The sequence below is a fragment of the Taeniopygia guttata genome, chromosome 1, assembly GCF_048771995.1.
Source record: "Taeniopygia guttata chromosome 1, bTaeGut7.mat, whole genome shotgun sequence".
Taxonomy (NCBI): Eukaryota; Metazoa; Chordata; class Aves; order Passeriformes; family Estrildidae; genus Taeniopygia; species Taeniopygia guttata.
In genome coordinates this window covers 107,810,113-107,828,077 of record NC_133024.1, presented here as the reverse complement: position 1 = coordinate 107,828,077, position 17,965 = coordinate 107,810,113, and positions in this window count along the sequence as shown.

Sequence of the window (17,965 nt, the reverse complement as noted above, 5' to 3'; positions counted from 1 at the left end):
GAGTGGAGGTTAGACAGTTCCTGAAGCACATGCACAGGGGACATGCTCATTTCTGGCCTGTTGGTGCCTTGCTAACTGTGACAGAAGCAAAAGGAAAAGCAAAGAAGTCATCATCATGGAATCGACTGGATCAAGCTCTGACACACTGCACTGCACCTGAAGCTAGAAAAATTGGTTGTGGCTTGTTAAAGCAGCTCTCCTCCTCTTACTGAGTGATCAACATGCTGTTCTTCCTCTGGACAGAGGCCACAGAGGCCAGAGGGGCAGAGATGGAAATAGAGTATTTTTGGAGTTTGGAAATGGAGTTTCAACATAATTGCTTTGCAGCCCTAGGTGAAGGACAAAGCTGTGGTGTGAGAAGCACCACAAACACATAAGGAGGGCCCTCTAAAAGTTGTCCCTGTGGAATCAAGATGGTGTGGTGCTACATTTTGCTAGAAATACTATTCCTTCCTTTTTGAAATGCCTGTGTGTGTCTTTCTTGTGGAAGGAGAGGGTGAACTTTAGTCACTGAGGGAACACTTCTGGAAACCAGTATAAGAGTGAAGATATTCAGGACAGCAGACTGAGTTAATTGCACTGTGCCATGGGGCTGGTGGGCCTGATAAAGCTGTATCTTCCACCGAGAAATAATTCTGCAGGACATGGATGTGCTGCTTGATGACACCTTATCATTGCAAATCAAGAAGTTGTCCTTCAAAATAGCTTTTATGCAGACAAAAGCATGGAGATCTGAATTTTATCCAAGACAAGAAAGCAACTCAGACCTTCCCCTCATTGCAGAGTCACAACAGGAGGTTCATGGTCCTGGTTTCAGCTGTCTGACCAGGGCAGAGGTGGAAATGCTGAGCCTGGGCTGTGTTGCACACAGGGGAACCCTGCATCTTCATGTCACCCTCCTGATTCCACAGTGGCTGTACTCAGGCCCCATAAATTTGGTTGACTTGGACTTGAGAAAGCTGAGCATAGCCTCATAGAGAAATAACTCCACAGAAAAAGGTAATTTTAGAGAGTGCAATCAGTGAGGGACTGACTGCTATGGAAAACATGGACCTGCAGTTCTGGCAGGAGATGAGTAACTTGCTAGCAAGGTCTCCCTCCAGCAGCCAATTTAAAAAATGACCTTGGAGAAGAATACAGGAAATTAATTCATCTCTGATGAGAGGTTTTGGAGAGTCTCTTGCAATTTTATGCATGTTGGCTAGACAGCCTTGCCCTGGCAAGCACTCTTCCCTGTGCCAGGGATGCAGATAGCTGCAGACTTTTCCATCAGACTTGAGAGAGGCTTTTTCTTGAACAACAGAATAAACTGTGAAAGGTTCTGGCAAGGTAAGCCTGTTATGCTTGTAACTGGCAGTTGCAGATGGAAGGAAAGGAGAGAGATTGGTGGATGGTCAGGTTAGGATATGTGTATTTACTGTGAGGAAGTCTGTGATGTGTGGAAGGCCTTCAGCATGCTGGTAGTGAATTAGCAGCTGAATTATTTTCATGTCCAGCACAGGTCTAGGGCTGGGATCTAGAGTGAGATTCTAAAGAACAAAGGTCAGCCAGTTGCAAGCATGTCAAGATTATTTAGTCAGTCTTCTTATTCCTGTCTCCTTCCTAAATGTCACATTTGAGAGCACTCTGTTCAATATCAGTGGTTTTCCCTTTCTTGCATGAAAATAAGTAAATCAGCCCTCAAAGAGAGGAATTAGGAGTCTTTGCTTGTCCCAAGGAGAAAAAAAACCTTGCACAAGTCAATGACTGCAGTCGCTGGTCTCAACCAAGAGTGGCTAATAAACTACCCATGTTTGGCCCTAGAAGATGCTTCTGGTAAGTGTTTTGGCTATGGTTTGGAGTAAAATAGAGCATCTAAAAGACAGACACACTTGCAGTGAAGAAGAGTCACATCACAATTTTTTTTTTTTTTTTTTTGGTGGGGGTAGGCAGGATTTAGCCTTCACTGAGTGAAGGAGTTGCTGGTTTAGTCAAGTCAAGAACAGGATGAGACACATTGGTCTAGTGCACTGACATTTGCATCTCTGAGTGAGAGTGCTTGTTTTCACTGAAAGAGCAGCAAGACTGCCTTTTGAAACATTTAAAAGTAGTTAAGCTTTTGGAGGAAAAGAAGTGAATATATTCTGATGGGAAGCTTTGAATCTCCCTGGGCCTATGAGAATGGCCCCAGAAAAGACTTCAGCATTTCTGAGTGCATCTTCTTAAACTGTGTGGTCTGTTTTGGGGTTGTAAATAAACACTTATATTTCACTTTTGCCTGACATAAGAATGTTTTAATGGTAACTGGCTAAGAGGAAAACATCACTGATCTAAAATTAAACAAACGTGTCTTTCTGAAGCAGGGAAGCTCAGGCTGAGAGCAAGTATCACAAGGCTGAGGGAGAATGATGTTTTTTCCACTGATTAGCACTGGCTAGGGGACCTCTCCTGCATACTGCAAAGGAAGAAAAGGCATGCTTGAATACTTAAGTCCTGAATGAATTTTGCATAAAGAAAAAAAAAAAAAACAAAAGCCAACTTTTGCCCTGAAAGTACACCCCTTCCCTCCCTGCTCTGAAGTCCCTTGACCCTCAATACTAATTGCTGTTGGCTACTACCTTGCGGTGGGGCTGCACTGTGTCAGGGAAAGGAGAAAGAAACCTGCCAGGCTTGTGTGGAAGAATTCCTGGGCATGTGCAGTCTCCAGGCACAAGCACAACCTATATCTGCTCCTGGATTTAAAAGCATTGTAGAAAAGTGCTACACAGGCACAGTCCAAACGCACTAAGAGCTAATTGGGACTTAATTATTTTGAAATTTCAAGGCAAATACGTACCTTTCCTCCAAGGAAAATAAAACAAATGTTATCTCCTTCCACAAGGGGTGGAATCAAAAGCAACCAAAAAGTTCCCCTTATAGCACATGACAGCAGCACAGTTGGATCCTGGCTCAGCCTTTTAGCTCTCTGTGCTCCGTGCCGTGCTCAGCCTGGTGACTCCAGGCCCTCAGCCACAGAGTGTGAGATTATCAGCACAGACTGCTCATGAATTTTGCACGGCAGCAGCTCTGAACCTTATATTACATGTCTGCATTTGTGCAGGAGACGGGGAGTAAAATTAAACAGGGTGTGTAATTAGGTATTTCATACCACATCACATTGTGCTAGGGTTTAAAAGGCATATCCAGCACTGGCTAATGACCACAGTCCATATGCTTCCATGTGTCTGTCTCTCAACTTCCATATGATACAGAAGCCTATAGACATACATTACAAATTGAAATTTGGGCATGGTCTGTGCCCCTACCTGGACAACTTTCTTGTGGCGCCTCAGTTCTGGAAAGCTACTTCTGGGAACCAGTGCCACAGCTTTTAAAAGGAATGATAGTGAGGAATCTGTGAGTAGAGATGTAAAAATGGCTCATAGAAGAGTGACCAGTAAGTCACTTCATTGCTGATGTAGGCAGGTCAAATCTTACTTGGCTTATGGTTACTTTGCAAAACTTCAGAAATTTTGCTTTTATTCTATTCCCCACCTTCCAACAGCATTCTTGTTGGCAAATGGAAGAATGCTAAAGTGGAGCAGCAGCAGGTACAGGGGCTCTTCAAAATGCTGGAACCCCCTGCCCTGCTGGTGAAGAGCTTAAAGCAGCACCAGGGGCTCACAGGCGTGGCTGGCAGGAGTCTCTCACCCCTGTCTGGGGTTGATAAGTGGTCCTGGCTGCAGCCAATTCCCAGCCAGAGAGTGGCTGAGGCTCTTGGGTGTTGCAGCAGGGCTCACAGTGTTCTTGGGGCTGTGGCTGTGCCAGACGTAGTCAGGAGCATCGACTGCGAAATATTCCTGGTGCAGACAGAGCCTTTGGAGAAAAGGCAACAGCTGCCTGAAATGGTGCAGGGTATGTTTTTATCTGGAAGCCTTTGCCAGCCAAACTGGCTGTCCCTGCCCATTGCAATGGCAGCCTCTTCTTGCAGACAAGCCCTTGATGTGGCTGAGAAAGTTGTTTTCAGGACTGAAGTTTTCCAGTATTGGCTTTTCAACCAAAATCTGTGGTACAAATCTCAGGCTTGGCCTGAGCTGGCAAGAGGAAAAATATCTTACCATCTCTCTAATGCTCTGGAGCAAATCACAATCTCTGTGACAAAGGCGATAATGCAAACAGGGTTAGCTTATTTTTAACATAGTTTGAGAAACTGCTTTATGCAAAAAAGTTTCACAGTTTTAAAGAATAGTTGAGTCCCACCTTTGGTAGCCAAGTGAAACTGCTATTATCTCTCAGGCAAGAAAAGTGTTTGTAGCAATGTTTTTGAAAAGTATTAGTGTGATTTTGCAGGCCAGTGTAGACTGTCCTCCAGGGTTTAAATCCTCCCTGTGTTTTTTTTAAAAAAACAGCAGAAATAGAATGGATGTCACAGCTGACTAAAGTTTTTGGAAGATTTTAATTAAAATGAGCACTGAGAAACGCAAAGCATCATTCTGGACTGTCTCAGTTTGAGGAGGTGATGCAGCTGTGTCAGTGCAGTGCCTTGTGTCTGCAGCCATTCCTGTCTTTGAGGGCACCACAACAGCCCTTGGAGCCCCAACCTCCCACCACAGTCCTGAGCCAGCACAGCTGAGGCTGCCACAAGGTTCTTCATCCTCACTCTGCTCCAGGACTTGGAGCAGCAGCTGCTGGATGCCAATCCTGTGCTGCTAATCTTCATGTGCACTGTAAAACCAGAGGAGCTGTACCTCAGTGACACCTGGTTTGATAACATCTTCAATGTTATCTTCCCCCAGTCCCCCTCCCTAATGCTCTTCCCCCATCCTCTTCCAGGAAAAAAAAAAAAAAAAAAAAAAAAAAAAAAAAGGAAGCCTGCATTCCGATGCTGGGTCAGTGGATATGGAATAATTCAGATTCAGCACCTTCCTCTGAGCTATGTGGTACCCAAGGGACAGTATCTTACTCTGCTCCTTCCTATCACTCTGTGCACTTGTAGGGGCTTATGGTATTACTGCAAAACACTCTAGACATGCACAGCATGAAGAAACAAGTTGAAAGGTACATTTGGATGCTCCAGACTCAAATCAGATAAACTCACAGGATTCACGTGGCCTCTGACACCAGGTGATTGCAAATGGTAATAAATAGAATCCAAATTCAGGTTGGCACATGCTTTCCTAGCAAGGGGACTAAAAATAACTGCATTTTAACAGACTGAGTGGTTAGAGAACTTTGTTAATTCAGACATAAACCTAACAGGCATAAAATATTGCCGGAGGTCTGAAATGGCCTCAGACAGTTTACATTTTTCATCAGGATTGGTGCTAGAGACAACTAACCCTTTCTCTCCCTAGGAATAATGCTGCTTTTCCACAAGGCAACCCAAAAGCCAATCTCTTTGTACACAAGAGAAATACCTCTAATCTAGACTTTATTAGACTGATCATTATATAATGGCTTTAGAAACTCTGGACAAAATAAAGCAGTGGGTTTAGCTGATGGTAATGTCAGATTGCTGTCAATAATCCCCAGCAGATGCAAACGTGTGACCCTTTTCCCCCTTAATTGTTGAATATTTATTTTTATCTTATAATGTTAATAAGGTTTATTGTGCTACAGAGAGAGCTGATATCACATGACCTTCATCTTCCTGACTCACAACAAAACCAGAAACATTATACTGCCTGTCACGTCCTGTTGCTTAATGATAATGTGTAGGTTAGTTGCTTTTCTTCCCCACACAATATTATTTATTCCTTTTGGACTGCCTTGCCTTATTTGGAGTTGCCATCGTGCTGAGAGAAAGGCATGATTGAAACAGGGGGTTCTGGAGCATCTTTTCAGTATGAGCAGAGGGAAAAACAACAACAAAAAATAAATATGCAACTAGTCTTTAGACAGCACTTGTTCAGTTTATGAGTGACGTTAGACAATGTGACTGCCTAAAAGAGCGGGGGACTGGATTTGGTGAAGCAGGAGGGACCTAGCAACTCAGTCATCCTAAATAAGACCTAGGTAAAAGCCTGAGTAACCCTGGTCTTAATAAACAGAAACAGACTATGCAAAGGACATTGGAGGGGAAAAAAACTCAATTTTAATTTTTTTTTGGAACAGAATTAGCTCCATTCATGTATATTTGAGATGGCAGGCACCCAAAATAAAGGTTTGCATCTGGTCCTCTATTTGTGCTGTGCTGAGCCAGGATCCCCAACCCAGATAACTCATTTTGGATCAACCATTTTGTAGGATCCAAGGGCCAAAATGATACAGACAGAAGAATGCAACAGCTTGGGGAGCTTGGCTGTAGCTTAGGCTGCACCTTTTCACATCACTGCAAGGAAAGGTGAGGCTCATGTGCAGGTGGATTAACTTGAATTCCCACACCCTGGGATGAATGGCTGCAGTTCCCAAAGCAACACTGCCATGTCCAGCAACTGCTCCCCGCTCCCTGCACAGCAAGGGGAAAACCAAGATGTGCCCCAGGCCCAGCATCTCCTGCCCATCTCTGGGGCAGAGAAGCCAGTGCATCATGGCCCTCAGTTCTTGATCCCAGGTCTAAACTAAGCAGAGAAATGGAAACCTTTTCAATATGCTGCAGAAAAGTGCGTGCAGGATGGAGGATGCACAATAAGGCAGCACAGAATTCCTGGGCAGTTCAGCCCCTGGGGCAGCTGGCACCAGCCTCTGGACATGACTGGCTCGGAGTGGTCTCACGGGAAGGATTGGGGCTAAACAGAGGAGGTCCCCCACCTCCTGTGGGCAGGCAGAACCTGGCCCTGGCTTTGCACCAAGATTTTGGCAAGGGGTGCGGTGGGAAGCCTGGAAGATGTAGCATTTTGTCTGTGCCAGAAATCTTCAGCTGCAGAGACCTGAACACAAACTTTGTATATCCTGAAAACAGCGAAGATAAGTGATTTTTGGGTTTGTTACGTGTTTTAAATGGAGTGAGAGCCCTCAGCTATTCCAGCACATTCCCTTTGCAGGTTCATTAATGAGACCTATGGGAATTGGATTGGGTTCTTTTTCACTGTTATTTGGACGGTGAGAAAATAAAATGGCAGAAAGGAGATGCTATTTTCAAACTGTGTTTTTTTTTCTGTTTTGCAACTGAAATGTTTACCAGGTTTCTGTCATTAAGTCCAGATATTTGGAGTATATATTAGAAATGTGCAGGGACTAGCCTAGATTTTTGTGTGTGCTTAATTTTACTGAGATCCCTGCAATAAATTATTTACATTGCTTTTTAAAACACTCTTTTTATAGCATGAAAATAGTATTTCATGCTATAAAAACAATGTTTCAGTCCATGTGGTCATGATACAATATAGTACTTTTATTTTGTTCAGAGTGCTTTGTAAGCATTAGTGACATGAATGTTAGGGTACACTTGTGAATTAGGCAGCACATCCCAGTTACAGTGACATGAAAAATGTGTTTGCTTCCCAAATGTCTTTGCACCAATACCACTATTTTGATTGGGGGTGGGGGGTGGGGGGGGGGATAATTTTCCCCATGGTGATAAAAGCCCCACAACCCCCAAACCTGGTTGCAGTTAAACAAAAAATGAAAGTAGCATATCTGTGTCTGGCTGCATCCCAAATATTGGAATCAGGACTCCTCAAATCCTCATATCAGCAGTCCTCCCCTGACTCAAGTGGCACAGGCCAGGTCTTGGTTTTCAGCCTGGTTCATCAAAACTGATGTAACTAATGCATGACAGATGTCGTGGTGAAATCATAGATCCATTGAAGTCACTGGCAAAACTCCCATTCATTCAGATGGTCCCAAGGCTTTGCTCAGCACAATTTAGGCTCTGTGTATGATACCCAAAGCACAGGTCATCCTCAGTTACAACATGGCTGTTTCCCCAACCCAGGAACAAGACGGGCAGAAAGTGGCACGGTGCACAGTGCCAGGATGTGCTCCTGTAACTGGTATCCTCAGGCAACTGCACATGATGGGCAAATCCAGTGAGGGCAATGGCCACAGAAGCACTTCTGCCCACTACTTTTCTTCTGTCATCCTGCAACATCTGTGTAACACCTACAGAAGTCACTGGGGTCGGCCAGTAAAGCTTTAGCTGGTTTTGAGGCAATTTAGTACTGCATTAACTTTCAGCTTCCCACTGGCTGCCTACCAGATGCTTGCAGACTGGAGACCTGGAAACCTTGACCCTGCTGAGTGGCATTTCACCCATGACATGAGCCAGGGCATTCAGTGCACAGCCTCTGGGAATCACAGGGAAATAACATTGCAGTCACATTCCCTGAGCCAGGGAACAGGTACAGATGCCTATGGACTGCTTACATTGCCACATTTTTCCATGCTTTTGAGCTGTGTGTGCCTCTGTGTCCTGTTTGTGGTTATGCCAACAGAAATGACCTGGCTGCAGAGCCACAGCTGCAGCTCTATCCTGTTGTCAGGCACAAGGAAAGCTGTTCCATGTTCCCCTTAGGGGATAAAAAAAAGTCTGGATGTTTTTTTGGTGGCCCTCCTTACAGCAGTTTGCACACCACAAATAGCATGCTTACTGCTCCCTGGGAATCCATGGAAGATGTTGATTCCTCAGCTGAGTGCTGTTTAAAAAGAAATAGGATCCACTTCTGTGTGGGCTGAGCTGCTGAGAACCGTGCTCCTGTGCTCTGGCTGGGCTTTGAGATGCAGTGGTGCTTTTGATACCCAGTTTGTTTAAAGCCAGGCAGGGTATCTCTGCAGTACACGGTGGTGAAGGGAAATCAGAACCCACTGCACCCATAGGGATGACTTCTTTCATTGATAAACTAAACCAGCTGGCACTATAGGAATGGAAAGGATGACACACCTGTTTTCTGCAGAGGCAAAAGCTGAGTGCTGGAATTTCCCATCCTTGCACCACTTCTTATCTCCCATCTCAGTTCTTTCAGAGCGTTGCAATGGGAAAGTTCAGCAAAGAGAAGAGAAGGCAGCATGTCCAGCCCTGCCATGTATGAGGAAAACTCCTTACCAGTGGGAGCATCAGCTGAAGAGTGAAATGGATGGATCACCATGGCAGTATGGTCAGGATCACTTAATGAGATGGGCACAACCCCAAAACTGTGCATTTCAATGTAGGCAAACACTAGGACTTGCATCCAGAAGCAGAATACAAACAACAGTCCTATTACTGCAGGGAACACCACATCTAGAGAGGATTGATGAGAAAGATAAATGTGTCTAACAGTTCAAGAAGGTTGTGGATGAGGTGAGGACAAATCCAAGAAAGGCCATGGAACAAAATGACTAAGTACTGGAAAATGTGGCTTGAAGTGACAGACTAGAGAAGACACTCCATCTGTTTAGCCTAACAAAGACAAAGTTGAGAGGATGACTTGATCACAGCCTCTAAGTACTGACATGGGGAACAGAAATGTGATAATAGAAGGCTTTTCAATCTAGCTGACGCAACTATAATATGATCCAACTGGAAGTTGGAAGCCAGACAAATTTTGACTACAAATAAGGTGCAGATGTTTAACAGTGAGGGTAATTAACCAGTGGAACTAATTACCAAGGACTGTGGGGACTATCACCAGCAACTTTAAATCGGGATTAGATTTCCTCCCCCTCCCCCTGCCAGAGATGTGCTCTAGTTCATTTAGGAATGAATTCAGAGATGTCCTTCAGTGCATGTATTACTCAGGAGCTTGGGTGAGATTATCAAGCCAGCTTTCTCTGCCTTTGGAATACCCCTGTGATTCACAGGCCCTTGAAGTACATAGACACCATGCAGAAAACTTGCAGCACTTGCCCAAATTGACTCATGACACTTCATTTCATATCCTGGGCTGTTAAGTAGTAAGGGGACAAATTGGTAAGAGTGGGAGGAGAAGGGCGTGGGCGACAGGATCACAGATCCCTTCCATGCAAGCCTGTGCATTATCTCGATGATTCAGTTACTTCTTTAAAGACATTAAAAGAAAAAGAGAATTAAGACAGCAAATGCAATTTTCTGCCCTCCTAAAAGCATTGCAGGAAAAATGAGCTTTCAGGAAAGATACTGATAAAGTGTGCTTTGTGTTCCTCTTGCTGTTCTGTGCTGAATTTGGCCAGGACAAGAAGCATCCCAAAATCAGAATAGGAAGAAACGACCCCTGTGTGGAGGGAAATCATCCTGGGGAGCAGCAGTGAGCCAAGACATGGCTCCTGGCCCGCCAGTGACAGACCATGAAACTGCCTCCATCTGCTGCAAGGTCCATGCGGACATTCCATCGAAGAAAACAACCAGCCCAGCATCACTGATGCTCCGGTGCAGCAGCCAAAAGTGAAGCACAGTGTCTGGCTTGGGAGCCTGTGATGGATGGAGAGGAATGCCTGGGCTGGACCTGCACAGCCCATGGTGAGACCCCTGTGTGCTTCAGCTCGGGGCAGATGGAGGGGAGGTCAACAAGAAACACAGGGTATAGACAGCCTCTCCCCGGCCATGAAATGCGTAAATTCAAGGAAAGATTGGAGGTGTTTGGAATTTTGCTGCAGGCGCAATTTTCCATCCCAACATGGCAGCAGGGCGCAACTACAGCTGGGGGACAGAGGCACCGGGAGAGGCTCTTAACTTGCAAGAGTCATCCTGTCCCAGGTTGGCCCCAACAGTCTTTTATAACCTTACAAAGCCTTCTAGAACCTTCTGGGACCTTTCAGAACCTGCCAGGGCCTTTTAGGACGTTCTCCAGCCGTGCTGACGTTGACCAGAGTCGTGGCAGGAGTGCGGGAGCAGAGCGGACGCGGGGAACACCCCGCTGCCGCTGCTGTCCCGTCCCTCACATCCGTGGGTCCCGCGGGGCCTGGACATGGCCAGTGGCGGGGGCAGGCAGGGCTGGGGGGAGGAGGCTCCTCAGCTGCCTCTCGCACCTGCCGGCGCTCGCAACTGCAATTAGTTGCACCCGGTCGAAGCCAAATTGAGGCCCCTTTCAAACCGCAACTCTGTGCGTTTTGTTTCCAAAGGGAAGTTCATCTTTTATGTGCATGCAAAATGGATAAAACCCGAGGAACCTTTTTTTTTATCCCCCCCTCCTCCCTTCTCTCAGTCAGGCAGGAATTTGTTTAAAAACACCGGCTGCTGAGGCAGGGTGGTGCAGTGGGCTGAGATCTGCAGCGATCCTTCTTTTGTGGCATGGGAAAGGTTGGCTTTTTCCAAAGAGCAGGCTCAGCGTGTGGGCTGGTGACGGGATCCCCGGTGTGGGTGGGCAAGCTGGGCCTTCTACCCCATTTGGGAAACCTGTCCCCTTCACTCTTGTTGAGGAGATGATGGAGAAAGGGGGGGTGGGTGAGCTTCTGATGTGCCCTGGGAGCACCGAAAGCCCCTCTGGGAATCAGCAGAGCTAGGAACTGATGGACACCAGGCAGCCTTCCCCTTGCCCCCCCCATCTCCCTCCTCCCACGCTGTTTTTCCTACATCTGCGTCCTGCTTCGTGCAGGTGTGGGTCCCCCTTCCCGTGGTGTCCCCAGCACAGGGATGGGTTCCTGGGGAGGCAGAGCCCCCCCGGTGATGGCAGGGAGGTGCTGGCTCCGTGATGTGCAGGGGATCCGGCAGCCACCGCATTAAGAGGATTTACAAAAGAGATAAGGCACAGCGCTGAGCTTCCTCGGTAATCGTGCCGCGCACAATTCGGGGCTGTGTGGGGAATTTCGGCGCAGCTGACAGGTACACAGCGCTGATCCAATTGTCCTTACAGCCGCTATTAGCCAAAAATAAGGGGCAACTGGTATTACAAATGATTTCTGGGTAAATGCTGAGCTCCGGCGCTGAATGATCTCTCAGCAATAATCCACACATAATCCTCAATAGACTCTGCTTTAAAGGCAGCTCCATTTTGAGCAGGCCTCAATAATGCATGGATGTCCTGATTCAGAAAATAAAGGGGAGAAGGGAACAGGAAAGACACTTTTGTTTTACAGAATTCTTTTTGGGGTTGAAAAGAATTAGGGAAGTGTGTGATCATGTATGTATTATTTATTAAGAGAAGATTACCTGCTTGGTAATTATTTATTTGGGAGAATAATTTTGACTACAATGACTGCATTATGACTGTTTCAGGCAGGTCTGATATATCTAGAAAATAAACAAATGGACAAAAATCTCCTGTCATGACTCAGTTCATGATGTTTATTCCTCAGAACACTCTTGGTAACTTAATGTGAGGGAATGAGTGTTCTGAGACACCTTGTCTCTTCTCCTCTGCACTTCCTGATGTGAAAGGTTGCCTGGTCCAGTGGCACTTATGCAGCCCCACTGGTGGGGCACCTGAGAGCTCTGCAGTGTTTGGTGTGTTCAGTGGCCTCATCACAGCCCCATGAAGTGAAGCAGGAAAGTGTGCTGCTCCCAGAGGCAGAAATCCCAGAGAGGAGCAGGTGAATCTTCCCAAAACCGTCTACTCATTTTGGGTGCCTGGTACCGGCCTGGGTTTTCAGGACCTCTTAGCACCCACTCTGGCACTCATGTTTGGCTATTTATCTTCTTTGAAGAGTGCTCTTCCTACACCAACTTGATTGCCAGAGAGTGGGCACAGAAGAGTTAGAGTCTGCAACAACTACTCTGTGAGTAATCCTTGGGTAATCCCGGGAGGCTTTACCTGGCTCTCTAAGGACTCCTAGCATTTTACCAAACCATTGGATATATCCTCTACAAATATTTTTGGCCACTGCTTCCACTCGGGCTTTCAAGGGGACTGGAATAGGTTTTGTAATCTCCAGTAAACTTTAGTTAACATCCATAGGACATTTTCACCAATAGGCTCAGCTCTTGGCTATACAATAGAAAAGTGTTGGAAACCGTATTTGTTCATCATGAATCATATTTTCCTAGCTACCTGCTACAGAGGGGAAAGGAGGCCCTGCCAAATGCCACAGGGAAAAAAAAATTCTCTGCTAGCAAATTCTGAAAAAGCAAACAACATTTTCATAGTTTGTTTACTCATTTGTTCCTTAAAAGAGGCAAAGGAATCTGCGAATCAGAAGAATTTCCATCTCAAAAAACTGCTTTGGCTTGTAATTTAAGATTAAGCGATTGAATTTCACGCAGCCCTGCTTAAAATTCACTACCCCACACCCCGTCACCATTAGCATAAAAAACCCCCCACCCCCCGTAAAAAACAGTCTTGCCACCACCTCCTCCAGTATCTCTAAGGTCTACTATAAGTAAAAAAATGCCCAATCAGCTGGGAGGTCACCAAATGTACTTAATAAAGATGTTGTCTGCATCCTGCCGGATTTTCCCCCTCGCAGCGTTCGCAGCCTATCAGGCAGTTTCCATTCCAGTGCAGTGCCAATGCTGGGCTGACTTCAGTCAGGCTGTACAAATCAGCAGAGCAGAAATGCCTCCTTCCCTCCATCACCTGAAGCCAATGCTGATTCATCTCTTCAGGCCCATTCCTCCTGCCCTTTCCCTGAATTTGCCGATCGCTGAATCTTTTTTTTTTTTTCCTTTTTCTTTTCTTCCTCCCTTCCACTCTGGAGTGTCCCGGCGCTGAATGCAACACGCTTGGTTTTGAGATCTGACTGAAAGGGAATATGGAAATGAATTGGCTGGGGCTGCTCTCAGCCTTTTCCACGTGCCTGTGCTATGTAAGGGGTGCTGTGCAATTGCCTCTCCTTTGTGGTTCCCCACCAGCCACCTGTCTCCTCGCACACACTGACACGGCTGCTCCTCTGGAGATGGATGTCCCCTTACTCTCCCTATTGTGCAAGAGGGAGGGCAGCTGGCAGGGCTGTCCTCCTAAGGGCTGGCACTGCCCTCTTTGACTCAGAACAGGCCAGATTTAGTGAATTCTCTAGCTCGTGGTAAATAGCGTGTGACTGGTGCTTTGGCAAGGGCTGCAGAGGGATGTACAGTACGTGTTGAAATGGTTATTTGTTCTGCTACTGGAAGGAGAGCCCAGTTGAAAGAAGAGAGGAGCTAGAGGATTTGCCTCTTCCATGGGAGGGTGGTGCTGGGATCCTTGCAAGTTGGGGTATAACCTTGCTTCATGAGCATGCTCCATCCCAACCATGCTGTCCCATGGTGCTGTGGCTTTTCCAACTCCATGAGAAAGACATTGCTGGGCAGAAAGAAAGCCTCATCTCCATGTCATGCAAGGGGGAAGAACAAGATCTTACAGCCAGACAGAAGGGCAGTGTCAGGCAGGCCAGGAGCACCTACACAACAGGGGAATGGCTCAGACACCACTCTGGGTCTCTAGAAGCACTCAGCACTTTCTGGGGGACAATGGGCTCTTCTGAAGGGTGGATGGTACAAAATTTACCCTGACTCAATCCCTTGGAAGGGAAAATCTGAGCTCTAATTGTCAGGAGGACATTGGTCATTTGTGCTGATTGTTTTCTGCTTGGAGGCATTTCAAGAAGTGGCTTTTGGAGTCCTGAACAAGGACCTCCTGTGCCCAGAAGAAGCTGGTCTAATTTTCCCACCTGTAATAAGCTGGTCTTTAAAAAGATACTGTCTCTGCACACAGACTTTATATTACCTATGTCCTTTGACCAATGCAGTCACCACAAAACTACTTTGAGGCAGCAGATCAATGGCACAGCAGATCAGTGGCAGTCTGCAACTGCTCAAAACCAGGAATAAGAATTTTCAGGTAGAGACATGCTCACCTATGGCATCAGCCCTTGTTTCCCCATCTCAGCAGACTGATGGTATGAGCACCACCAGAGGCTTGTGAGCTGTTCGTATTTTCAGGATCTTGGGATGACTCAGACTCTGGCAGCAGACTCTAGCTCTGGTGCCCATTTTTCTCTTCCATCTTTGCACTGCCTCTTGCCCAAGAAGTCATGGCCTACAAGAAGGACCACTTCCTATTATCAGTGCAATAGCCATAAATGAAAGACCATGCACACTTGTAATGTGGAATCACTTACAGAGAAAACATGATCTCAGGTACACTGGATGTCAAAACCAAATGAGACAGTTTCCACTTAGTTTTATCACAATATTTCCCAGAACCACTGCTACTTGCATTCTGAAAATTTACAGGATGAAGGATTTTGTCATGATATCTAATTCTAATCTGGAGTGATTTACTGTTAAGTTGAAAATCAAGCCTGTACATATCCCCCTCCAAGTGGTTTCTGTGACAGTTTCTATTAACCATAAAAATGTCACTTGCTAGGAAGTATCAGCCTTCTTATGGGCTTTGCAATCATCACTACCAGATGCACACTTACTGAATGGAATAAATAGTCGTCTTGTACAATTAGCCTAGGATGCAGGACATGTCTGGCTATCTCTCTTGGCTCCAAAGTGAAGTTTTCACAAGGAAACCCATATACCAGGAGATGAGATCTATGTGGATTCTCTGGACATCTTGAGAACTTGACATGTTATAAAGCCTTAAGGATAAAACTAACAGTTTTGGTGCAAATCTTGTGTTTTTGGTCTGTGTAAGGTAACTTAAATACCCATCTTACTTCATTCTCATCCAGTAAAAAAAATAAAATAATTGTGTTTATTCTGTCACTTATAATGTGTTTTGAAATAGTCTTCTGGCTCTGTGGTGTTTCCTGCTGTTGCACAATCACAGTAAAATGTGTAGTGTGGGGTTGCACTGTAACCACTTTGTCCCCATCTAACCTTCAAGGAAATGACACACAGAGCCCTTCTCGAGCCTGGGGCTGTGGATGGGGGCTGCTGCCCGTGGGATGTGTTAGCAGTGTTGAGACACAGATTTATGTTACTCTGGTCCTCAGGTATGAGCTGAAACGAGAGTTTGGGTTTGTGTCATGTCCTGCCAGAGCTCTGAGCCACTGCACTCAAGGTCTCTGCTGTTGGTGGGGAGCTCAAGAAATCAGTCTGAGTACAGAAAATGACACTCAATGGTTTCCCACATTTTAAGCCATATTGTGAGCAGAAGCCATAAAGAAAGTTGTAACTTGGACCTTCATTGCTGTGTTTGCATCTGAGGATTGAAGTCCAGGGGGCTGCAGAGCTGAAGTGGTGGATCTGAACTGCATGAGACACATTACCCCTGCAGCAGCAGAAGCAAGAAGCCTGTTTACATCTGTCTAGAAGAACAAAGTCATATTCACCACTTCTATGCACCATTCTGACCACTGAGGTCAGTGAACTTTGACTTGTGTGTCAGGGAAAAAAAATCACTGTGTAGGAGTTTGCAGCTGGCACAACGAACAGAGGGAAATATCAGCCACCTCTACAGAGCACTTGGATCTCTTGATGAAATGAACTTGCAGCGCCTGGACAGATCTGAAAGACTAAGGGGAGAAAGAAAGCATTTGGTCACATTTCAAGAGCAAGGACACTGTATTTGAAAGTAGAAGCTCTGAGAGGGACACGTGCTATGACTTCAAAAAAACATCTGATCATACAAGGAGCACCATCGGTGCAGGGAGCTGAGTGTTGAGCATCATGCAAACAGCAGCTCCTGTACTGTGCTGGGCAGGGCTCATGAGAGAAGAGACAGTAAGCAATGAAGAGGTTTTAGTTCCTTCTCCCCTCTTTGTCTGCTTTGCAAAGGCTGTTGTGAGAGTGGAAAGGGTTTAAAAATGTCTGGAAGAACGATTTGCAACTTGTCAAACCTGCTCTAGAAGGAGAATATGAACAAGCTCATCCTATCAAACTTCAGGAAAAGAAATCTTGAAGTAGGACAACTTCAGCACAGGCAGAGGCATCTAGTCTGATGTTAGAAGGCTCTTTGTTTTTTATCTACCAAATACCAAATATTCCAGGACAAAAAGCTCCTGTGCATCCCTTGCTCATGGAATTTATAAAGATTTATAAATTAAAGTTAGATTTACAGAATATTATACAACATATATTTCTAAATGCTGTTGTCAGAGGGAAAAGTGCCTGTGGTCTGTTTGTGACTGCAGAACCCGTGATGAATACCTAGAATGTTCCTCTCCTGGAAACGCTGTTAATTGTTTTTTCACATGATGAAATTGGTTTGAAGCAATTTCGCTGTCCCTTGAAGTCTTGTGAAAACAGAAAACAGAATATATTAGTACAGGAAAAGATGATGCTCACAGTTGTCTAAGAACTAAAAAGCCATGTGTATTCTTTAAAGTCTGTGGGATGAGGCTGCTTTCTTCACTGCAGTGTTAACACATGCACCTTGGAGACTCTCATCTCAGCCAGCATCTGAACATGCTCTTGCATTTCATCCGGTGGCTCAGGAGCAAAAGCACCAGCTTATATTCAGCAACATGTAGCTCCAAAATCACTGTCGGCTAAGTATTTTCATTGCTAACAAATTAAACATTTTCACAGCTATTATTTGGACTAAAACTTGATAAATAGAACAGAAGGACTCTGATGAAGCTAAATTCTCCAACCTGTGAACATTCTTCTCTGACTGGGACAGATGAGAGAAAAGAAAAAAGTGGATTGTGGATGTTTTCATCCCTGCTCTCTGTGACGTGGCCCTTGAATGGATGACTCTCACCAGAGAAAAACTGTCTTGCTGAGAACTTTATATTGAAAGATCCAATTCAAAAAGTGAGATTTGCAGGCCAAATTGAAGGAGTTATTTGTGTTTCCAAATTTCAGTTCAGTGAAAGTTTGGGAATTAGTTGGGGCAGTGATTTTTCCACGCTTCAGAATAATAGCAGGAACACATACACATGCTGTGTACAAAGGCACTCCCTGACAAAAATGAAATTGAGCTGATATATTGGAAAGGTGCCAGACTGATGTAAATGGGAAATCAAAGACATTCATCTTCAGAGGAGGTATGTCAAAGGTGCTGGCAGCCAAAGCTTCTTCACAGAGTGGAAAACTCATTGGCCAAGTTTTGTTTTAGTGTTTGTGAGGAGAGATTTGGTACCCACAGGATCATCCCAGCTCACTTCATAACTGAAGCTTTACCATTATCATGTATGAGATTTCCCCATAGCAAATAAAGTATTGAAATTGGAATAAAGTATTGAAATTGCAGTGGAGACAATACATGAATTTTAACTATGTCATAAACCATATTTTAGATGGTCATAATAATAAAAATGTTTGAGACCCAAATAAGCTGAAGATTTTGTCTTTTAAAAAAAA